This window comes from Cervus elaphus, chromosome 9 (genome assembly GCF_910594005.1).
Source record: "Cervus elaphus chromosome 9, mCerEla1.1, whole genome shotgun sequence".
NCBI lineage: Eukaryota > Metazoa > Chordata > Mammalia > Artiodactyla > Cervidae > Cervus > Cervus elaphus.
The window spans coordinates 57,403,412-57,429,082 of record NC_057823.1 but is presented as its reverse complement, the minus strand read 5'-3'; positions in this window follow the sequence as shown (position 1 = coordinate 57,429,082).

The window sequence follows — 25,671 nt, the reverse complement described above, 5'->3', positions numbered from 1 at the left end:
ATGGCAAGGTGATTAAGATTCCTGCATGCCAGATTTTGACAGAGAGCCAGAAAATTGTTAAGCCTGGGTTAAGACAGTGAAATAAATTGCCTTCTCTGTAAAGCAGAAGAAAACTGTATCTGCTAAACTTTGCTAATTGGTATAAAGTGAAAATAGAAAAAAAAAAAAAACATTTTCCAGACTGATAGCTGCAAACGAGATGCTAGAGCTTTTGTTGATCTGCTCTAATAAGATAGCCAGTGGGAATTAGCTGTATGACGCAGGGGCTACAAACCAGAGGGACTCTGTGGCAACCTAGAGGGGTGGGATGGGTTGGGAAGTGGGAGGGAGGCTCAAGAGGGAGGAGACATATGTATATCTATGGTTATGTTGATGCATGGTAGAAACCAATATTATATTGTAATTATCCTTCAATTAAAAATGAATAAATTTTTTAAAAAGACAATATTTGGAACAGCAGCAAAAACTGGAGTTGCTGACTGATTTAAATACATGCAAATCCAAATTAATTATCTAAGACATGTTTCCTCCATAGTCCAAAGAAGGAAGTTTTATGCTATAGGTATTGGAGGAGGGCATGGCAACCCACTCCAGTGTTTTTGCCTGCAGAATGCCATGGACAGAGGAGCCTGGCGGGCTACAGTCCATAGAGTCTCAAAGTATTGGACACGAGTGAAGCTACTTAGCACACACACTCCATATTTCACAGCTTTGATGCTGCCAATAATCTCTACAGTTTCTTCAGAAACACAGTAATATTTGGGGCTTACTATTTTGTGACTATATGTTTGCATATTTGGGGAAGTGGTGAGGGCAGTAATAGAGTCTTTCAAATGGTCCTGTCTGCCATAATAGGTCTCACTCCACAGGTCAGGGAAGGAAAGTAAGGATTCATCTCACAAATAAGTACATCTGATCTTAGTATACATTCTGAAACTGAGAAATGACCACTGTGTGGATTCTTAAACCCATCTGGTCTGCTGTTAGATGGATTTAAGAAACATCTTATTTATGAACTAAGGACTTGAGAGGATTCTCCCTAATGAACCACAGCAGAGTTATAATTCCTAAAGGATTAGTATAGTATCTGAGCCCATACACAATCATCCTTTAAATGTTTCAGTGTTTCCTCTTCCCTTGGAAATGGCAGCAGGTCTCTTTGAGGAAGAATGGATAAAAGATTTGAAAAGTGAGCTCAAAACTTGGACTCACTTTTTATGCAAGGGATTCTGAGTTTGTGAACTGGCTTGGGTCTGAGAATTGGGTGAAGGATTATGTGGTATGTTATTTTCAAAGTCTACTTCCACAAGTGGACCAGAATACTCGAGTTAGTTTAAAGAGCTTAACTTTTCTCCAATAGGCAAGTTACATGGGAAGCCAAATGATCAAAAGATTCATTGGTGAGGATGGAGTGAGAAGAGCCTAATGTTGAAAGTATCTAATAGTTAAAGCATCTAGTGGCCCTCTCATTCAGTACAATCACTATCAGAACAACTTTCACAAAAAAGCCAGATGTATAAAATTACCTGTCCTAGACTAATATTTTCATAGGTAGGATTTATATAGGTATTGATGAAATATTTCTTCATATTCTCTCATTTCTGGCTGGTCATATTTTTGATCTCATATTTTTTTTCCAAACAGGTTACATATGCATTTAATTAATTTTTTACTTTAAACAAACACCTCCTAGTCCTGAATTTTGAATACTGCAAAATTTTTATTGAAACTATTAGAAGTGTCCTGCTAATTTGCTCCCACAAATGAATGACAAAGTTAATAAAGTAATATTATGACTTTAAGTTAAATAAAGTCACTTTATTTCTAATTTAGGGTAGAGGATGGAGGCGAGGCACCTCACTGTAGCTTTCAATAACCATCAGCAGTCATCATTAGAGGAGGAAATCAAGATGGCAGAGTAGAAGGTCACAGAACTCTAGGATCCAACACCTAGAATACAAGCCCCTTTAGTTGGCTGGAGGATTGGTGGGACTAACAGCAGAGCTGTAGGAAGCTGTGCTTGCTTCTTCCTGAAAAGGAGTGGAGAGGGGAGATGAGACCGACCACATGGCTGGCCAGTTTCTGCCTACTGCCCCACTGTGTGTCTCAGCCTGAGTGAGCCAAGTGACTGCTCTAGGCCTGCTTGCCTCATGCCACAGCTCCACACTGGGACAAGAGCCACTGTGACAAAGGAGAGAGCTTGGTTGTTAGACACAGAGGTGGCCTAGCCTCGAAGTAGCACCTAAGTGGGGCAGAAGCAGCCATTACAGGTTCTTACACAAGCAGCGCACTGGAAACATTTCAGGTCTCTGACCCCAGCTGGACTGCCACAGCCTGTGCCCAAAACCATGCTGAGTGCCCACATTTCCCCAGCATTGTTCACCTCTGTGGCAAGGGTACTGATGCTGGGAGCAGGGAAAGATGCCAGCTCAGACTATGTCTTCAGGGCTTCCGGTTCAGTAATTTGGAACCTGCCTCAGCCCTCACAGAGTAATGACATCCCCTGAGCAGAGGAGAAGCCCTTCCTCATGTGGCCCTGGTATAGCCCCTCATCTTCAACTCACTTCTCACCAATGATAGATGCCAGCAAACCCTAAGGAAAGATGTGATCTCTGTTCATGTCAGATCCAGCTCTCCCATTAAAACCACTAAGCATGCTCCACCATAAGGATACTTTTCTCGATTGCAATAGGTAACTATTTCACTTAATATCACAGACACAGAGAATGTTAAGCAAAATGAGAAAACCAAGGAATTTGTTTAAATTGAAAGTATGATAGAAAGTCCCTGAAAAAACAGCTAATGAAGTAGAAATAAAACAGATAAAGAATTCAAAGGATTAGCAATAAGAATATTAAACAAATTAGGACAAAATAGATTAATAGTAAAAATTTTAACAAGGAACTAGAAAATATAAAGAAAGGACCAATCATAAATGAAAAATACAACACATGAAATGAAAAACACATTAGAAGTCATTAACAGCAGATAGGGTGATACAGAGTACATTAGTGATCTAGACTAAAGAATAATAAAAATCACCTAATCAGAACAGAGACATTACTTTGCCAACAAAGGTCTGTCTAGTCAAAGCTATGGTTTTTCCAGTGGTCATGTATGGATGTGAGAGTTGGACTGTGAAGAAAGCTGAGTGCCGAAAAATTGATGCTTTTGAACTGTGGTGTTGAAGAAGACTCTTGAGAGTCCCTTGGACTACAAGGAGATCCAACCAGTCCATCCTAAAGGAGATCAGTCCCGGGTGTTCATTGCAAGGACTGATGCTGAAGCTGAAATTCCAGTACTTTGGACACCTCATGCGAAGAGTTGACTCATTGGAAAAGACCCTGATGCTGGGAGGGATTGAGGGCAGGAGGAGAAGGGGACGACAGAGGATGAGATGGTTGGATGGCATCACCGACTCGATGGACATGAGTTTGAGTAAACTCTGGGAATTGGTGATGGACAGGGAGGCCTGGCGTGCTGTGATTCATGGGGTCGCAAAGAGTTGGACACAACTGAGCGACTGAACTGAACTGAACTGAACTGAATCAGAACAGCAAATAGAAAACAAACTGAAAGAATGTGAATGATTTAAGGGATTTTGGGGACAACATCAAGTGTACCAACATTCATATTATGGGGGTTCCAGAATGAGAGAAGAGTATCTAAAATCTATTCAATAAAATTATGGCTAAAAATTTTCCCAGACCTGAAGAACTAAACAGATATCCAGGAACAGGAAGCACAGAGAGGCCTAAGCCAGTTGAACCCAAAGAGACACATATTAACACATAGTCATAATTTAAATGACAAGTTAAAGATAGAGATTTTAAAGGCAGCAAGAGAGAACCAAAAAGTTACATACAAGGGAACACTCACAATGATATCAGCTGATTTTTCAGCATAAACTTTGCAGGTCAGAAGACAGTAGAATAATATATTTAATGTACTGAAAGGAAAAAGCCTATCAACTAGGATACTCTACCCAGGAGTGTAATCATTCAGAATTGAAAGAAAGATAAAGCACTTCTCAGAAAAGCAAAAACTCAAAGAGTTCATCAATACTGAACCAGCATTATAAGAAGTGTTAGAGAGTTGTCTCTAAGTGAAAAAGAAAAGGCTACAACAAGAAATAGGAAATTATGAGAGAAATAATCCCAATCCCACCAGTAAATGTTGGGATCAATCACTTAAATAAACTAGTATGAAGATTAAAATACAAAAAAGCAAAATAGAGTATAACTACAATAATAGGAGAGGAATAAATATTAAGATATAAAATGTGACATAAAAACACAATCAGAGTGAGGTGGTAAAAAAATTCCAGATCTTTTAAAATATGTTGAACTCAAAGGACTACCTGTTTAAAATTAATAGATATAGGCCAACACATATGAACCCCATGGTAATCACAAGTCAAAAATCTGTAAGATATAAAAAAAACGAAAAAGCAAGGAATACAAGCATAGCAATACAAAATTACCAAAACACAAGGGAAGAAATTAGAGGAAGAAAGCACAGAGAAATGCTGTAAAAACCAATATAAAACAAGGAACAAAATGCAAAATAAATATATACCTCTAAATAATTAGTTTGAATATCAGTGTACTAAATGCCAAGGTCAAAAGACATACGGTGGCTGATTGTATTTAAAAAAGCAAGACCATCTATATGCTGCTTACAAGAAATTCACTTCAGAGTTAAAGACATGCATAGACTGAAAGTTAGGAGATGAAAAAAGGTATTTCATGCAAATGGAAGTGACAAGAAAATGGGATAGAAATACCCATATGAGACAAAATAGACTTTAAAACAAACTCTATTAGAAAAGACAAAAAAAGGATATTATATTATGATAAATGGATCGATACAAGAAGGGGACATAACATTCATGAACATATGTACACCTAATACAGGAACACCTAAATATATACAGCTAATATTAATAGACACAAAGGAACAAACTGAAAATAATACACTAATCAGAGGTGACTCTTAACACTGGGCTTCCATCAATGGACAGATCATCCAGATAGAAAATCAATAAGGCATCAGTGGTCTTAAATGACACATAAGATCAGTTAGACCTAATAGATATCAACAGGACTTTTCATCTAAAAACAGCAGTATACACATTCTTTTCAAGTGCACACTGAATCTTCTCCATGATATGGAGGACACAAAAACTAGTCTAGACAAAAAATCAGTAAGTCAATGATTAAATCAAAGAAGAAATTATAAAATAGTTCACGACACATGAAAGTGGAAACACAGCTCTAAAATCTTTGAGTTGCAGCAAGAGTTATGTCTATGGCAATACAGACCTAATTCAAACAACACAAATCCAAATAAACAACTTAACTTCCCACCTAAAATAATCAGACAAAGAAGAACAAACAAAAGCCAATGGGAGCAAAAGGAAGGGAATGATAAAGATCAGAGAGTAAACAAATAAAACAAAGATAAATAAAAACAACAAAAAAGATCAATGACACCAAGAGCTGCTCTTTCAAAAATATAAGTAAAACTGATAAATTTTTATCCAGGTTCACCAATGAGAGAGAGAGAGAGAGGACACAAATAGACACAATAAGAAATTAAAGAGAAGAAATAATAATTGATATCACAGAGATATGAAAAATACATAAGAAAATACTATAAACAGTTATTGCCAATAAATTGGACAACATAGAAGAATACAATAAATTTCTAGAAACATACAAACTTTCAATTATGAATCAGGAAGAAATAGACTATGTGAACACACACATTCCCTAGTAGTGAAATAGATTTTTTTAATTAAAAAAAAAAAAAAAGAGCAGGAGGGAGATTAAGATGATGAAGTAAGATAATGTGAAGCTCACCTCCCCCAATACACTCATCAAAACTAGATAGATTTGGAATAATTCTCATGGAAAACTAACTGGAAACTGGAAAAACTATTGCTGTATAACCAAGGTTATAATAAAGATGCACAGTTGGGTAGCACAGTAAAAGTCTTACGTTGGGACCTGTGCTCATGGAGGAATCTAAGAGGAAACAAAGACTGCAAGGGTGGACACTCGTCCTGGGAGTGAGCAGGTGGAGTCCGAGTCATAGACTAGGTTTTCCAATCCTGAGTGATCTGCCTAGGAGACAAGAATACTTGACTGCCTGGAAGGAAAGACTGGAGAAGCCTAGAATATACTCACGAGGAGAGTGTAGGTACTGGCATGATGCCAGAAAGGCTGCCTGAGCAGAGGTCTGCCTAAGCAGCTGCCACCTCATCACACTCCCAAGTCTGAATCAGGTGAACACCCCACTTATGCTTACTCTATGACACAGCTTGGCACTAGATTGGATGGGACATGGGAAAAGACTTGGTCTAGGGATGCAGAAGTGACTCAGGGACACAGGGTGAAAACCAGGTGGGGCAGTGACAGCCACTGTTGATGGTTATTCAAACAGTGCCCCAGAAGCAGCCTAGACTTCTGACATCTGAATTCCCACCATTGCCTTGCTGAGCACCCCAGCTCAAACTAAGGAAACACTTTGGCTCCACATGCTTCACACCATAGCCTAGCACAAGATCCAAGGTTGTTACAACAGGAAAAACATGACTGTCCCATTTTTTTTTTCAACTGCATTTATAACCTTAACCAAGGAGGTGAAGACCTATACTCTGAAAACTGTAAAACACTGATGAAGGAAACTGAAGTTCAGTCAATTCAGTTCAGTTCAGTCACTCATTGTGTCCAACTCTTTGCAACCCCATGAAATGCAGCACGCCAGGCTTCCTTGTCCATTACCAACTCGAGTAGCTTACTCAAACTCATGTCTTTTGATTTGGTGATGCCATCTAACCATTTCATCCTCTGTCATCCCTTTCTCCTCCCGCCTTCAATCTTCCCCAGCATCAGAGTCTTTTTCAATGAGTCACTTCGTTGCATCAGGTGGACAAAGTATTGGAGTTTCAGCTTTAGCATCAGTCTTTCCAATGAATATTCAGGACTGATTTCCTTTAGGACTGACTTGTTGGATCTCCTTGCAGTCCAAAGGACTCTCAAGAGTCTTTTCCAAAAAAAAAAAAAAAAAAGAGTCTTTTCCAACACCACAGTTCAAAAGCATCAATTCTTTGGTGCTCAGCTTTCTTTATAGTCCAACTCTCACATCCATACATAACTACTGGAAAAACTACAGTTTTGACTAGATGGACCTTTGTTGGCAAAGTAATCTCTCTGTTTTTTAATATGCTGTCTAGGTTGATCATAGCTTTTATTCTAAGGAGCAAGGGTCTTTTAATGTCATGACTGCACTAACCATCCGCAGTGATTTTGGAGCCCCCCAAATAAAGTCTCTCTCTGTTTGCATTGTTTCCCCCTCTATTTGCCATGAAGTGATGGGACCAGATGCCATGATCTTTGTTTTCTGAATGTTGAGCTTTAAGCCAACTGTCACACCCTCCTCTTTGACTCTCATTAAGAGGCTCTTTAGTTCTTTGCTTTCTTCCATAAATGTGGTGCCATCTGCGTATCAGTACTTACTGATATTTCTCCCAGCAATTTTGATTCCAGCTTGTGCTTCATTCCATCGCAGCATTTCAAGTGATGTACTCTGCGTATAAGTTAAATAAGCAGGATGACAATATACAGCCTTGACATACATACTCGTTTCCCCATTTGGAACCAGTCTGATAGAACTCATAGAATATCTGATAGATAGAATATCTGATAGATATTGAATGGAACCATTCAACAGAATGGGAAAGACTAGAGATCTCTTCAAGAAAATTAGAGATACCAAGGGAACAGTTCATGCAAAGATGGGCACAAGAAAGGACAGAAATGGTGTGGATCTAGCAGAAGCAGAAGATATTAAGAACAGGGGTCAAGAATACACAGAAGAAATATACAAAAAAGATCTTTATGAGCCAGATAAACATGATGCTGTGATCACTCACCTAGAGCCAGGCATCCTGGAATGTAAAGTCCAGTGGGCCTTAGGAAGCATTACTACGAACAGAGTTGGTGGAGGAGGTGGAATTCCAGCTGAGCTATTTCAAATCCTAAAAGATGATGCTGTGAAAGTGCTGCACTCAATATGGCAGCAAATTTGGAAAACTCAGCAGTGGTCACAGGATTGAAAAAGGTCAGTTTTCACTTCAGTCCCATAGAAAGGCAATGGCAAAGAATGTTCAAACTACCGCACAATTGCACTCATCATACATTCTAGAAAAGTAATGCTCAAAATTCTCCAAGCAAGGCTTCAACAGTATGTGAACCTTAGAAAAGGCAGAGGAACTAGATATCAAAGTGCCAACATCAATTGGATCATAGAGAAAGCAAGTGAATTCCAGAAAAACATCTACTTCTGCTTTATTGACTATGCCAAAGCCTTTGACTGTGTGGATCACAATAAACTGTGGAAAATTCTTAAAAAGATGTGAATAACAGACCACCTTAACTGCCTCCTGAGAAATCTGTATGCAGGTCAAGAAGCAGCAATTAGAACTGGACATGGAACAACAGACTGGTTCCAAACCAGGAAGTTCAGTCAAAGAAAAGGAAATATATCTCTTTCCATGTTCACTGACTGGAGGAATTAATATTGTTAATATGACCACACTATCTCACGCAATTTCCTGAAGGAGGAAATGGTAACCCACTCCAGTATGGACAGAGGAGCCTGGCAGGCTAGAGTTACATGGGGTTGCAAAGAGCTGAACATGACTGAGTGACTGAGCACACAGGCATGCACACCAAATAATCTACAGATTTAATGCAAGCCCTGCAAAAGTACTGATGGCATTTTTCACAAAATTAAAAGAAATAAGCCAAAAGTGTATATAGAACTATATAAGACCTTGAATTGCCAAAACAATCTTGAGAAATAAAATTAAAGCTGTAGGTATCACTCTCCCAGATTTAAGAGTATATTACAATGTTATGTTAATCAAAATGGGATGTTATTGGCACAAAAACAGACACATGAATAAGTGAAGAGAATAGAGCCCAGAAGTATACCCACACACTTACAGTCAATTAGAGTACAACAAAGGAGGCAAGAAAATACAGTGCAGAAAAAAGTGTCTTCAGTAAGTAATGTTAGGGAAACAAGATGGCCACATGTAAAACAATGCAATTAGAACATTGCCTCACGCCATTAACAAAAATAAACTCACAAGAGATTAAAATCCTAAACATAAGACCTGAAACCATATAACTCCTAGAAGAGAACATAGGCAGAACACACTTTGACCTAAATCATAGCAATATTTATCTGTCTCCTAAGGCAAAAGCAAAACAAAAGCAAAAATAAACAAATGGAACCTAATTAAACTTAAAAGCATTTTCATACCAAAAGAAATCCAGCAACAAATCACAAAGACAACCTATAGAATGTGAAAAATATTTGCAAACGTTAACTGATAAGTCTTTAATATCCAAAACATATAAACAGCATGTATAGCTCAATATTAAAAAAAAAAAAAAGAAAAGAAAAACTTGATTAGAAATAGGCAGAAGACCTGAATAGGCATTTTTCCAAACAAGACATACAGATTCTCAACAGGCACATCAAAAGATACTGAACATCGTTAATCATCAGAGAAATGCAAATCAAGACCACAATGAGATATACCTAACACTGACAGAAAATATCTATAGGAAATATAGACATTTTAGGTATAAAGCATGTTGGTAAGGATATGGATAAAAGGGAATACATGTGCACTGTTGGTGTGAATGTAAACTGATAGAGCCACTATGAAAAATACTTTGGATGTTCTCCCCCCAAACTAAAATTATCAGTAGAACTACCATATGATCTGGCAACTCTACTCCTGGGTATATATCTGAAGAAAAGGAAAACAATGCTTTGAAAAGACACATGTATTCCAATATTAATAGCACTATTTACAATAGCTAAGATGTGGAAGTGACCTACTTGTCCACTAACAGATGAGTGGATAGAGAAGGTATGAGATACATATGTACAATGGAAATGTTACTCAGCTTTAAAAAAGAAAAAAATTCTGCCATTTGCAACAATGTAGATGGACCTAGAGGGTATTATGCCTAGTGAAATAAGTCAAAGACAGACAAATACTGTGTATCACTTATATGTAGAATCTAAAAAAATGTAATGAATATATATAACAGGACATCTTTATTTCTGTAAGAAATATTAAAACCAAACTATTGGTTTTCAGAGGGGAGAGGGAGGTGAAGAGCGCCAAGATAGGGATATGGGAGGAAGAGATATAATCTACTGTATATAAAAAAGATAAGCAACAAGAATACATTCTGCTGCACAGGATTATAGTCATTATCTTGCAAAACTTTTAATGGAGTTATAATTTATAAAAATCACTATTTTATAAACCTAAAATCAAGATAATTTTGTAAATCAACTAAACTTCAATTTTAAAAAGTTGTCATAGCTAGAACTAAATAAATAGGTATCTAAAACTGACAGAGCAAAAGATTTTTGAGAATTATATATCAAAAATTTTTTTTCTTCTGTATAATAGGTGAACCTAATCTCAGAATTTAATAGTCTAAGGATAATTTTTCTTTCTCCATGTTCATAGAACCAATTTTGTCAGACCTAAAGATGGATGAAAATGGAATGAAATCCACATCTTCAGAGCTGATCTATAATAATGGTGATATGCACTTTGTGCAAACCTATTAAAATGAATAATGGTGCCCTGATACAACAATCAAGTCATTTTACTATAGGAAATCATTCATCATAAATGCATATAAATCTGGAATTCAATTAATCATCTTATACAATGGGTTAGTCTCTTGCAATTTTTATTCTATTTTTCTTTGAATAAAATGTAGTTGTCACTGGAAAATATCAAACCAACTCTTCTTAACAAATACATATGGATTTGTAATTAAACCCAATAAAATCTATGATGTACTATAAAAAGTAGAAAGCCAAAATCCAATTAAAATTGTGATTGGAAACAATACTGGGTTACTTTTGGACAGAGTACAACACATTTTGATTTTTAACAAAATGCATTATTAAAGGTTTTAATAATGAAATTTAACATGAGATTTAATGGTACATTCAGTGAATAGCTGATGGCAAGAAAAGTGTAGCAGCCATTAAAAAATTCTAGTGGTGATATAATATACTTTATTAAAATAGACATGCCACTTGTTGACTCTACAAACAATATGAAAAAAAGAGGAAATTGTGACTGGAAAAAATATTATATACTGATGCTGGGAATATAGTAGACAATTAGAAACAAATAGAAAGAATTATCAAGGTTTACTTTTTTCCCTTTTTTTGGAAATGGTCAGATGTTAGTGCCAAATGAATGCTGCTGCTGCTGCTGCTAAGTCACTTCAGTCATGTCTGACTCTGTGTGACCCCATAAACGTCAGCCCACCAGGCTCCCCCGTCTCTGGGATTCTCCAGGCAAGGCCAAATGAATAACTGATTTAAATGCAGTGAGTTGGAGAAATCTAGCAGTGATTGATTTTATTTTCTCTATTTTTTTCTATTAATGTAATTCTGATGCCAGCTGAACTCACTGAACTATCCAATTAACTTACAAATGAAAAGCATATTGACCTTAAGCACAGTTTATAAGAAATTCTGAAGATGCTCCTGTTGGCTTCAACTTCCTCTTGGTTTCCCTAAAATGAATCTAGTTCAGATTTCTCTTTTGAAACTGTTTATATACCCAAAGTGAAAAATATGAATTCCTCATCTCACAATGCTATTCTTACAATTATCGACTGCCTTTGATACACTTGTGGAGATCTGAATTATAAACTTAGTATTTATCCTAAACTACTGACACTATGGGAAGTAAGAATTACAGCATACAAAAGTTTGCATATTAAATGACAGGTACTTATTTTGTATAATGTCTTGCTCCAGAAAGACATCATCTGATGCAAGCTCTTGTTTTGAATACCCCTTCTGATGACACCAAAGAGGGGGAAAAATGTGTAAATGGATTCAGTTCTAAGTGTATCTAGTCACAAATAAGAGTTATGGCAAACAGAACTACAATTTCAAGTTTACAGTATTTTGAGGAAAGGACCCAAGCAAACAGTTTAAGTCCTTTCTGATCAACAAGGACAGGTACCTAACACAGACTTAAGAAAACAGGGAGGTCTGCATGGAAGAGGTGCCACCAAGGTTGAAACCTGAAAGGTAAGTAGAAAAGGGGAATTGTGGGAAGCATTCCAGGCAGAGGGAACAGCACGTGCAGAGGTACAGAGGCGAGAGAGAGCAAAGTACATAGGAAGATGTTCAGCTAGTTCTGGAATGCAGCCAGTGAAGGAGGAAGTGAGAACAGGCATGGATACAGATTAACCAATAGGCAACAAAGGAGACTCATTAAGAGACTCATTAAGTGCGGGACTGTGTCATTAGATTTTTATTCTATAAAGAATACTCTGTTTATAGTATGAGAAAATATATTGAAGAAATAAAACAAGGTTGAAAACGAAAGCAAACTTAAGAGACTTTCTTGCTAGAATTCATTACTTCCTGTAAACGTTTGCAAATTATTTTTTAGATTATTTCTTCAGTTCTATCTGGAACCCCTCTCCTACTCAACATTTACATGACTTTTTATACAGTGCCAACATCTTTCCTGCTTCAGGACCTTGATGCAAGTCCTTCCCTCTGCTTCCAATATTCTTCTCCCTCTCTTAATTTGGGAAATTTAACCGATCCTGGAGGCTTACCCTTGGATTTCCCTCTTTCCTATCAGTCCATTAAAAGCTCCCAAATACAGGGAGGCCTTCTGGTCTTCCCTGGTGGCTCAGATGGTAAAGCGTCTGCCTGCAATGCTGGAGACAGGTTCGATCCCTGGGTCTGGAAGATCCCCTGGAGAAGGAAATGGCAACCCACTCCAGTATTCTTGCCTGGAAAATCCACAGAGGAGCCTGGTAGGCTACCGTCCATGGGCTGGCAGAGTCAGACAGGACTGAACGACTTTACTTACTTACTTCTGTTATCCACTCCCATAATGTCTGGCACCTCTTCAATTTAATATTTACTACACTTGCAATTAATTTTTATTGCATTTCAGCCTGATGAGCTGAAATTCACATGAAGGCAAGGTGAGCAAAGCCTTGTTGATGGCTATTTCTCCAGGACCTAAATAATCCATATGCACTTAATAAGTACTTGTGGACTAAATGATTCAAAGTAAGAATTTAAAAATATCATTGAATGAAATGGAACCACTTGGGCCTCAGACCAATATTTCTTCAGCCAAAATTATGATCTTTGAAACACAACAAACAAGGTAATAGGTGACTTCTATCCATTATAGTTATTATGTATATGTGCTAAATTGCTTCAGTCATGTCTGAATCTTTGCAACCCCATGGACTATGGCCAGCCAGGCTCCTCTGTTCATGGGACTCTCCAGTCAAGAATACTGGAATGGCTTGCCATGCCCTCCTCCAAGGGATCTTCTTGACTTGGGGATTAAATCCATGTCTCTTATGCTTCCTGCATTGGCAGGTGGGTTCTTAACCACAAACACCACCTGGGAAACCCTTATAATTACTATAATTTTATTTTAAAAGTTTATTAAAGTACACTGTGCAAGCACAAAATATGTATCTCATAGATGTGTCTCTTGATGGAGTTTCATAAATTGAATAGGCTTATGTAACCAACATTTAGATGTTTTTAAAAGAATATTTTTAGCCTTCCCAAATCATCCTTCCTACTTCCATTTTGTCACTACCCTATGCCTACCACTATCCTGACTTTTAACAACATACCCTAGCTTTAGCTTTTCCCTTTTTACCTGTAAAAGGAATTACTCTGTATGTATCTTTAATATGATTGGATTTTACCCCCAGCATCATTATTTTGTGATTTAGCAACACTCATGGTTTATTTTACATTTAAAAAAGCTCTTCTGAGGTATAATTCACACACTACACAATTTGGTAATTTAAAGTATATAATTCAATGACTGTAGTAAGTTTCCAGGATTGTGTAACTGTTACCATAATCCACTTTCAGAACATATTTGTTCCTTCAAGAAGAAACTCTGTTAGCAGTCGCTCCCAAACCCACTCTCTGCTTCTAGGCAATCACTCATACACTACGTGTCTATAGAAACAAGTTATTTGCCTATTATGGACATTCATATAGATGGACTCAATAATAAATGGTCCTTTGTAACTGGCTACTTTGGCATCCTGTTTTATTGCCAAATATTTTACTATGTGGAAATTCCATGCTTTACCCAATTATTATTTGGTGACCATCTGTGGAGTTTTCACACTTTGGTTGTTCTGGATAATGCTACTATGTACATTCTTATAGAAGATTTTGTGTGGATGTAAGTTTCCAATTCTCTTGGGTATATAACTAGAGACAGAATTGCTAGTTCATATGATAATTTTATGTTTACTATCTTGAGGGACTGCTAGATCTTTTACAAAGTGACTGCAGCATTTTACATACCCACTGGCAAAGTACAAGAGTTCTGATTTTTTTTTTTTATCTTTGTCAATATTTATCTATTTTTTAAATTGTAGTCATCTTAGTGAGTGTAAAGCAATATCTCAATACAGTTTTGATTTGCATTTCCTTAATGACTAATAATGTTGAACATCTTTTTAGGTGCTTCTCTGCCAATTGTATATCTTTTTTTTTTTTTTTTTTTTGAAGAAATGTCCATTAAATGCACTGCCTGCTTTTGAACTGGAATTTTTTTTGGCCTTTTTATTATTGAGTTGTAAGAAGATATTCAAATCCCTCATGAAATATATATCACTTGCAAATACTGTCTCCAATCCTGAGGATTATCTTTTTACTTTCTTTATAGTACTCATGTTCAGATTATTTTTTCCTTTCTTCCTTTTAGTCTAAGTACCTAGGGGCTACCTCTGGGTTGGCTTAAACCACTTACTAGTCAAACAAGCTGAGCTTCCTTAACAGTTAGATTTTCACCCTTTACCACTGAAGGTCTGTGTGACTTGGAAGCTACTGTCCCAGTACATGAAGTTTGCATTGTTTTTTTTCCCCCCATGTTCAGTTGGGAACTGGTGGTTTAAAGACTCCCTCTCTGATTTCTCTTCAGAGGATACAGCCTTTGACATGAGCACAGTCTTCTAGACCCCCAGGGGTGAATGTGATTTTAATTTAAAGCCTGGAGTTTTAGGAGGTGCCTATGATTCTGAGTAGCTTATTGTTCAGTGTTTGCAGAGACATAAACCTAATCTGAGGGTGAAGCTTCTGATGGATTTTCTTTGTAGCTTACAACTCTGGCTGCTTCCTGCTCTTCACACTCCCCCGTGTGTGCAATTCAGATAGCCGTCCTGACTCCTAAAGTTGTCTGTGATCCTATGACAGTTCTTTGCTTTATATTCCCCAGTACTACTGTCTGTTAAACATCTGGATGCTCTGGTGCTTTGCTTGTGTCATAGAGCCAACATCCTCCTCTTAGTTACTTTCTGCCAAGACTACAATGTTTTTTGATGCCACCATTAGTCATGGAATTCTCAACACTCTACTCCAGGTCAAAGTCAGCCCACTATGGTAGAAATGGAGAGATCTTATTCCTCGTGGCCTGACTTTTATTCTGGGAAGAAACCCAGTACCCCTGCATCAAAGCTGAAACCAAAGACATGCTTTCCAGGGGTGACACCTACTTTATCTGGAGGTATAACACAGGTACTGATGTAAAAGTTGGACCATAAAGAAGGCTGAGTGCTAAAGAATTGACTTTTGAACTGAGACTATTGAGAGTCTCTTGGACAGCAAGGAGATCAAACCAGTCAATCCTGAAGGAAATCAACCTTGAATATTCATTGGAATAGTTGATGCTGTAGCTGAAGCTCCAAGACTTTGGCTACCTGATGACAGCTCCTGGACGTCTCAGCTTTACCCCACATCATGGAACCTTTGTTGTTGTTGTTCAGTTGTCCAGTTGTGTCTGACTTTTTGCAACCCCATGGACTACAGCACACCAGGCCTCCCCATCCTTCACCGTCTCCCAGAGTTTGCCCAAGTTCATGTCCATTGCATCCGTAATGCCTTCCAGCCATCTCATCCTCTGATGCCCTCTTCTTCTGCCCTCAATCTTTCCCAGCATCAGGAACTTTTCCAGTGAGTTGGCTGTTCACATTAGATGACCAAAATACTAGAGCTTCAGCTTCAGCAATAGTCCTTCCAATGAGTATTCAGGGTTGATTTCCCATAAGATTGACTTGTTTGATCTTCTTTCTAAGGGACTTTCAGAAGTCTTTTCTAGCACCACAGTTTGAAGGCATCAATTCTTTGGCACTCTGCCTTCTTTACAGTCAAGGTCTCACAACTGTATGTGACCACTGGGAAGACCATAGCCTTGACTATTCTGACGTTTGTTGGCAGTGTAATGTCTCTGCTTTTCAATACACTGTCTAGGTTTGTCACAGCTTTCCTGCCAAGAAGTGATTGTCTTCTGATTTCCTGGCTGCAGTCACCATCCGAAATGATTTTAGAGCCCAAAAAAAGGATATCTGCCACTACTTCAACCTTTTCCCCTTCTATCTGCCATGTAGTAATGGGGTTGGATGCCATGACCTTAGCTTTTTTTTTTTTTTAATATTTAGTTTTAAGCTGGCTCTTTCACTCTCCTCCTTCACCCTTATCAAGAAGCTCTTTAGTTCTTCTTTGCTTTCTGCCATTAAAATGATATCATCCATATATCTGAGGTTGTTGATGTTTCTCCTGCCTATCCACACAGTCAAAGGCTTTAGCATACTCGATGAAACAGAGGTAGATGTTTTTCTGGAATTTCCTTGCTTTCTCTACGATCCAGCAAATGTTGGCAATTTGATATCTGGTTCCTCTTCCTTTTCTAAACCCGACTTGGACATCTCAAAGTTCCTGGTTCTCATAAAGCTGAAGCCTTGCATGCAAGATTTTAAGCATGATCTTACCAGCATGGGAGATGAATGCAATTGTCCTCTCATCAAACCTGCATCTCTAATATTGTTAGAATATTCTTTAGTACGACTCTTCTTGGGAACTGGGATGAGGATTGACCTTCTTCAGTCCTGTGATCACTGCTGGGTCTTTCAGATTTGCTGATGTATTGAATGCAACACTTTGGGCTTTTGAATAGTTTGACTGGAATTTCATTGCATCCACTAGCTTTATTAACAGCAGTGCTTCCTAAGGTCTACTTGGCTTCACCCTCCAGAATGTCTGACTCTGGGTGGCTGACCACATCATGGAACCTTTACTTTGTAGCAAAGTTGGCACAGGCCAATCAGAGCACACTATTCTTGATCTGATGTGCTGTGATAGAGCTTCTGTCTTACAAGTGACAGTTGAGTTGGGGAAAGCAGACCTGATCACCTGTACCATGCCTTCTAGAAATAAATCTGTGACGCAGCACTGGGTAGGGATCAGAAAGGGTGATAGCCTTACTTCCCCTCCCAGGGTGAACATATAACCTCAAAGTGGGACATGGAGAAGAGTGAGCTCAGACTTTCTTGGCTTGACTTGAATAAAGCACCTGGGGGTGGGAATTCCAAAATATTACCTGGGGAGGATAAAGACATGGTTCAAATGCCAAAGGATGATATGAGATTTTGTAGATTTTTATGTGTAAGCCTTATTTTTCATTTGCTGTGTGCCCTTAGTGCATTTTACTGACAACTTAAATGATTTGTAAAAAAAATTTTATCAATAAAATTGTTGTTTTGTTAGGAAAGGGTCCATCCATCTTCTTCTCCTTCCTCATTTTGAAAGTCCTGCTCTATCCATGCCCTCTACAGCTTGCTTATATTCAATGCTGTTTACTCAGTGTTACGGAGTAACTTGTTATTTCACTAGGTACTTGTACCAAAACCTATTTATATATTGTTGTATTTATACTGTACGTTGACAGACAGGTAAGTTTCCAGTCTATGGTGTTGTAAACACACTGCTGTTAGAATGTACCTGTGTCTTTTGGTGAAAACATGGACACATTTCTGTTGGATATTTACAGAGAAGTAGAATGGCTGGTCCTATATTATGTGCATAGTTAGCATTAGTGTATACTGCTGAATGGGCTTCTTAGGTGGTGCTAGTAGTAACGAACCTGCCTGCCAATGCAAGAGACATAAGAGACGCAGGTTTGATCCCTTGGTCAGGAAGGTCCTGTGGAAAAGGGAATGGCAACCCACTTCAGTACTCTTGCCTGGAGATTCCAATGGGCAGAAGAGCCTGGTGGGCTAGAGTCCATAGGATCACAAAGAGTCAGACATGACTGAAGCAGTTTAGCATGCATGTATGCATATTGCTGAATAGTTTTTTTTTAATTATTACACCAATTTACAGTCCTACAAGAAGTGTATAAAAACTGGATGCTTCATGTCTTCACTGATACTTTTAATTGTATTGCTATTTTTGTCTATTCAATTTAGTGTGTTGATGGTCAAGAATCACATTGTTACTTTAATTTATACTTCTCTGATGACTAACAAAGTTGATCACATCTTCATATTCTCATCGACAATTTGAATTGTACTCTTGGTGAGTTACCTGTTTGAGATTTTTTTTTACCCAATTTTCTATTGGATTATCTCTCTTGCTAATTGATTTAAGTTCTTTAAATATCCTGAATGCCCTAATAATTTTTAAAAGAAAAGGAAATACATGGACAATAAATCTGATGGAGGTATTTTGAGATAATATTAAGAAAATATCAAATCTAAGAGGTGATTTAAAAAAAGAGCTAGTAGATGGGGTTAAAAATGTTAGGCAGTTTAGCAGCTGAAAAATGCTCTCAAGTTAAATGGCTGTTATAGTCACCTTAGGGTCTCAGGTACTACTAAAGTTTTGATGTATCTCTGCTCTAAAATTTCTGTAACAACAAGCAGTAACTAATAACAACAATCAGACAATTAATTTTCAATGAGTTCTTGGCACTGTGCTAAATGATTTTCATTTATCACATTTAATGCTTCCAATTCTGTAGGGAAGATTTTATTAAGTCCATTCTAAAGGGAGGAAAGAGAGGCAAATTTGTCCCAGATCAAAGGGACTAAGGACTATCGACTCCATAATCTGAGTAATATCATACTATAGAATAAGACCAATCAATCTTCCAAGTATACAGAATGGTTGAGGAACAAAAGATATTTCAGAAATATAAAATAGGTCTTAAAAGAAAATATTAAATAAAATTAGTGCAATTTATCTGGAAGAAAAAGTTTTGTCTAAAATAATGCTTTTAAGTACAAAAAGATGTTTAATGGAAAAAAAAGTTTTGGAACCTATAAGGAAAAAGATGCATACATATTGAAGCATACAGGATTTCAATTATCAACAATAATATTTCCCTGGTAGTTGCTAATAGCAATTCAAAAATCTTTGAGGACCACATTCAAAGTTTAACCTCATTACCTTGATGCTCAATATTCCTTTCAGCCCCTTACACAAAAGTCCAACAAACTGCCAGGTCTCAAATGTATTTTTATGTCTCTGATTTTTTGTATACCCAGAAAGTTTTATCTCAACTTCTTAATTTGCTGTCTTCTAGAAAATCTTATTTAAATATTACCTGCTCTGTGAAGACGTCTAATTCTGCCTCCACATCCAGGAAAAAGTCTAATATCTCTTTAAATAAGCTTTAATGGAAGTACATATCCTTCACTGTAACTGAATCCATTATTTATGTATTTATCTCCCCCACAGGATTAAGAACTTCATGGAGGGACGGCTTTTCCCATCATTATCTGTAGTTGGCATGTGGTAAGTATTTAATAAATATTAAATGTCAATGCCACATATGTGCAAGAAGCTGGGTATATTGGAGGACAAAAAAATAATACAGCATCCTGGCAGCATGATATATGGCAGCTGACACTTGGCCTCAGTGCCAAGGTGCAAGAAGTAGGTGAGGACCCCAGTGAGATTATCTACCCAAGTTTAATGGAAGCTACCCTTGAGTTCTGACCAGTTGCTGCTAAGTTAGAATGCACATCCCATATTGACAAACATGAGAAGCTGAATTCCAAATCTGTTCATCCATCCATTTCACCCATATATGTGTGTGTGTTTGTTTGAAATCTCCTGATGTTTACATTGTGCAAAGTAATTTTTTAAAGTCACTCTGCATGCCAAACAACAACAGCAAAATATGTCTATTGGTGAGACTGGGCTAGTATGCCTCCAATTTGTAATTCCTGGCACAAGGGAATATTTCTAAACATTTAGTAATAAAGGATTTTGCTATCTCTGTTTCCCATAAACTGAGGAAACCATTTGAAAGACCTCTAATAAAACTCAGGATATTAATGCCTAAAATGGCTAAAATATGACCCTGCATTTTTACTTTCTGTTTAATAAAGAACACCAGATTCTACCAGGGCCTTACGTAAGCACTACGTGTACACATGAGACCTTTGCAGGGCCCTGAGGGTTGACTCATCACTGATGGTGAACTGTCTTACTAAGTACAGAGTTAGCTGGTTTCTCCAAACTTACAAAAATCAGACAAAACAAAGAACAACCAGAATTCAATTTCCTTCTTGAGAGCACATCTCATGACTACAAATCAGCAGTTTAGTTCAACCAAGGTTTCAGTGATGAAAGTAAAGTTTCCACCTTTTGTCTAAATATGTTTAATCATACAAAAGCAAAAAGACTAACTCTTTTACAAGGAATAAACATATAACTCTTGATATCATAAGATACATTGATTAACCAGCCTCATGGAGTTTTTAAGATTGAGAGGGATTCCATGAAGAAAGAGCATAACATTGCACCTTGGAACATCGTAGTGGCTTGATAACAAAAGTAAAAGAATTACCAATAGTTATCTATCAAGCTGCTGCTGCTGCTGCTAAGTTGCTTCAGTCGTGTCCAACTCTGTGAGGCCCCACAGATGGCAGCCCACCAGGCTCCGCCGTCTCTGGGATTCTCCAGGCAAGAATACTGGAGTGGGTTGCCATTTCCTTCTCCAGTGCATTAAAGTGAAAAGAGAAAGTGAAGTTGCTCGTCGTGTTTGACTCCTAGCGACCCCATGGACTGCAGCCCACCAGGCTCCTCCGTCCATGGGATTCTCCAGGCAAGAGTACTGGAGTGGGTTGCCATTGCTACCCAAACACAAAAAAATACATGATTATTACAAAAGTAAATGGTTATTAATTATCCAGTTATTTTTTAAGGATGATTGTGGGAATTGTCTTAACACCAAAGCTGATAGGATGATATTTCAGGATAATGAATTGGAAGCCATCAGAATTAGCAAAGTGGGGTGCAGGGATGAACAAACTTACCTTCAGGCTATCCCCCTCCAGTCTGAACTCCCCAAACATTTTGCTCTAATTCGCTGATGATCCAGATCATATCTCCCCACACCCCCAGGGAATATGAAACTTACTGAAGTGCTTAAAAGAATAGAAATAAATTTCTCATGTTCACAGGCTTCAAGTTGAAAAAGTTTCAGACACTATGTTAGATGAGTGTCTGTTACATTGTAGGACCACAGCTGCTCTAATAAAATATAAATAATGTTTTAAAAATAAATCCCACTTTTTTTTTTAAATTAATTAATTAATTTATTTTTTCAGTGGGTTTTGTCATACATTGACATGAACCAGCAATAGATTTACATGTATTCCCCATCCCGATCCCCCCTCCCCCCTCCCTCTCCACCCGATTCCTCTGGGTCTTCCCAGTGCACCAGGCCCGAGCACTTGTCTCATGCATCCCACCTGGGCTGGTGACCTGTTTCACCATAGATAATATATATGCTGTTCTTTCGCAACATCCCACCCTCATCTTCTCCCACAGAGTTCAAAAGTCTGTTCTGTACTTCTGTGTCTCTTTTTCTGTTTTGCATATAAGGTTGTCGTTACCATCTTTCTAAATTCCATATATATGTGTTAGTATGCTGTAATGTTCTTTATCTTTCTGGCTTACTTCACTCTGTATAATGGGCTCCAGTTTCATCCATCTCATTAGAACTGGTTCAAATGAATTCTTTTTAACAGCTGAGTAATATTCCATGGTGTATATGTACCACAGCTTCCTTATCCATTCATCTGCTGATGGGCATCTAGGTTGCTTCCATGTCCAGGCTATTATAAACAGTGCTGCGATGAACATTGGGGTGCACGTGTCTCTTTCAGATCTGGTTTCCTCAGTGTGTATGCCCAGAAGTGGTATTGCTGGGTCATATGGCAGTTCTATTTCCAGTTTTTTAAGAAATCTCCACACTGTTCTCCATAGCGGCTGTACTAGTTTGCATTCCCACCAACAGTGTAAGAGGGTTGCCTTTTCTCCACACCCTCTCCAGCATTTATTGCTTGTAGACTTTTGGAAAGCAGCCATCCTGACTGGTGTGTAATGGTACCTCATTGTGGTTTTGATTTGCATTTCTCTGATAATGAGTGATGTTGAGCATCTTTTCATGTGTTTGTTAGCCATCTGTATGTCTTCTTTGGAGAAATGTCTGTTTAGTAATCTTGAGAAAGAAGAATGGAACTGGAGGAATCAACCTGCCTGACTTCAGACTATACTACAAAGCCACAGTCATCAAGAGAGTATGGTACTGGCACAAAGACAGAAATATAGATCAATGGAACAAAATAGAAAGCCCAGAGATAAATCCACGAACTTATGGACACCTTATCTTTGACAAAGGAGGCAAGGATATACAATGGAAAAAAGACAACCTCTTTAACAAGTGGTGCTGGGAAAGCTGGTCAACCACTTGTAAAAGAATGAAACTAGAACACTTTCTAACACCATACACAAAAATAAACTCAAAATGGATTAAAGATCTAAATGTAAGACCAGAAACTATAAAACTCCTAGAGGAGAACATAGGCAAAACACTCTCCGACATAATCCACAGCAAGATCCTCTATGACCCACCTCCCAGAATATTGGAAATAAAAGCAAAACTAAACAAATGGGACCTAATGAAACTTAAAAGCTTTTGCACAACAAAGGAAACTATAAGTAAGGTGAAAAGACAGCCGTCAGATTGGGAGGAAATAATAGCAAATGAAGAAACAGACAACGGATTAATCTCAAAAATATACAAGCAACTCTTGAAGCTCAATTCCAGAAAAATAAATGACCCAATCAAAAAATGGGCCAAAGAACTAAATCCCACATTTTTAAGTGGAGAATAGCACAACAATTTTGAGTGATAATTTTCAGCATTAAAATTTTAAATGTAAACACTAAATTGCATTATAATTTTTGAAACTCCATTTTGGGATTTCTTCATTTTTAACAGGTTTCTTAAATAAGTGAAGTAACCTGGATTTCTCTCCATCTTTGAGATGGTCTGGGGTCCTACAGCTCTTTTCACAGAGAAGCTTTGTTAGATGGTAAGCTCCTTGAGGTCAAATGTCCATCCCAGGATAGGGACAATGTGCTTCGTTTATTTATTGCCTCATGTTTTGCACATAATCATTTCTCTGTTGTGACTCCAAGAACAAATAATACAGCTGCCCTGAATGTTGCTGAGTTGCTCTGTTGGTTACACTGCTTTAGTTTACAATGTGAGCAGAACTAATAGAGAAAGTTGCCTTTTTTCTAGAAATTTTGGTGATATTTTTGATACACAATTGATGCTAGAAGTAGAAACTACACAATCATTTGGAAAAAATGAAGCCATTTCAATGAAATGAAAAGTGTTTCTGATACTTTTATGCAGTATGACTGGTACATAAAACATTCTGAGATACTATGCCTTATTCTTCTTTTTCTCTCTACATGCATACTCACATACACACATAGCCACACATCTTGATACAAATGGGCAATAAACTCTTATGGAAAAAATGAGTCACTGGAAATAAAAATGTCTTCATTGCTGACAAAGATGAGCAGTGGGTGCTGTACTTGCTTTAAGGTTACCAGATTGAGTACAGGATGCCCAATTAAATTTGGATTTCAGATAAACAACAAGTAATTGCCTTAGAATAAGTGTATAGTATATACTTAGTATAAATGCAACTCACACAGTGTTGACAACTCCAACTTGGAGATTAAGAAAGAACAGAACTATCCTATTTGAAACAGCTGTGTGAAGAGCAGGTGAAAATTCACATAGAAATGACAGGCATGCTGTATCTGACACATAGTAGGTGCTCAGTAAATGCCAGTTTTGAACATTCCCCAGGTGGGTAGGGTAAGTGGGAATCCCTCCTTTCAGTTTGCAGATGATAGTCCCTCAGAACACAGTTCTGATCCAGATGATGTGAATACAAGACCAGCAAAAAGACAAAAAAAAAACCTTAGCTATTGATTCTGATATGGAAAGTGAAAATGAAACTCACAGTGCTGGAGAATGCACCTTAGCTTTGACAGAAGAGTGGATTGAAGACAACATTTCACAAAAATTAGAACTTTACAAGTGTGTCAGATTTAACTATTGAATGTAATAACCCATAAAGTATTAGTGAAAGAGTAGGGATAATTTTTTGGCCAGCCAAAATAAAAATTGCCAGCTGCAGACATTAGTTTCTGCAAAAATCCTCTGGTCAATAATGAGTTATAGTGATTACAAGTTTAAATCATGGAGATATAATAAGGGGTCAACATATGTGAAACCTCATGGTAACCAAAAATCAAAAGCCTATCATAGAGACACAACAACAACAACAAAGAGAACCCAACCATTCTAGAAAGAAAATTATCAAAACACAAAGGGAAGAAGTACTGAACAGAATGAGAACATCAAAAATAACTGGGAAACAAGTAATAAAATGGCAATAAGTACATACTAAGCAATAGTTAATTTACATGTTAATTGATTAAGTGCTCTGTTTAAAAGACAGGGTGCCTGATGAATTAAAAACAAGCAAACAAATAAGACCCTTTAACAGACTCACTTCATTGCTAAAGACACACAAAGATTGGGAGTGAGAGGATGAAAAATATATTTCATGCAACCAGGGAAGTTTAAAAAGCTGAGGTAGGAGACAGTTATATCAGATATAATAGACTTTAAAACAAAGGCTAGAACAAAAGACAAAAAAGGAGCATTATATAATGCTCAATACAAGAAGAGGATATTAGGCTCATTAATAAATACACACCCAATACAGGATCACCTAAATATATAAAACAAATATTAATAGGCATGAAGGGAGAAATTGAAAATAACATAATAACAGTATGCAGCTTTAACACAACACTGATAGCCATGAACATGGTATCCAGACAGAAAATCAATAAGACAATCAATGGACCAGTTGCATTTAACTGATAGTTACAAAACATTACATTCAAAACCAGCAGAATACATATTCTTTTGAAGTGCACGTATAACATTCTCCAGGATAGATCACATACTAGGTTACAAAACAAGCCTCAACAACAAAAAGGAGGATAGAAATTATATCAAGCATTTCTTTCTGACCACAAGGGTATAAAACTAGAAATCAATTATAGGAAAAAAAAAAAAAAACTGGGTAAAGCATAACCAAGTAGAAATTAAACAATATGCTACTAAACAAAGGGGTCAAAAAGAAATCAAAGAGGAAATCTGAAAATACCCCAAGACAAATCAAAATGGAAACACAACTTTCCAAAACCTATGGATATAGCAAAAGTAATTCTCAGAGGGAATTTCAAAGTTATACAGGACTTCTACAAGGAACAACAAAAAACCCAAACAAACAACCAACCATCTAATGTACTTATAAAATATAAGAACAAACAAAGCCTGATGCC